Below are 589 nucleotides of genomic sequence, written 5' to 3'. Positions count from 1 at the left end.
TGTACCACTGTGCTATACCCCTGGCCAAAGCCCTCATTCTGTGTTCATCCTCACTTGCTACATGACTTGCTGCTCCTTGTGATCCCAATTTAATCGGTATTACCTGAGCAATTATGCCAATAATCTTACTGGTTGACCATAATTTTGTCCCACTTCACACCCATTTTGTGGTTTCCCATTTTTCCCCCATTTTGGACTTGCCTCACCTCATGATTCCTCCCCCCACCCCCCAACCAGGGATTGAACACAGGCCCTTGCATTTGCCTGAGAAGCGTTTACTCCACTCAGCCATCTCCTGCCCCAACCTTGTGATTTTGCTTTATAAAAATCCCTAGAAAAGGTAGGATCCTCTGCAACCCTGTTAGGACCACTTCTGTCTCTCTCTCAAACAGAAACTGTATTTCTTCAATAAATATATTGTGCTCTTAAGCTCTGTTGTTCCTCAAATTCATTCTTCAATTTTAGAGAACATACCAGACATCTAGCAGGTTGGAAATGTCTTTCGCCTATATCAATGTGATTATGTAGGGAAATTATTTCTTTAAAGATGCATACTAAGGGCCAGGGAGATGGCTCAGTAGAATAAGCA

The sequence above is a fragment of the Octodon degus genome, unplaced genomic scaffold (genome assembly GCF_000260255.1).
Source record: "Octodon degus isolate 3935 unplaced genomic scaffold, OctDeg1.0 scaffold00287, whole genome shotgun sequence".
In the NCBI taxonomy this organism is placed as follows: Eukaryota; Metazoa; Chordata; class Mammalia; order Rodentia; family Octodontidae; genus Octodon; species Octodon degus.
The sequence above is the reverse complement of the archived record's forward strand: the minus strand, read 5'-3'. Positions refer to the sequence as shown.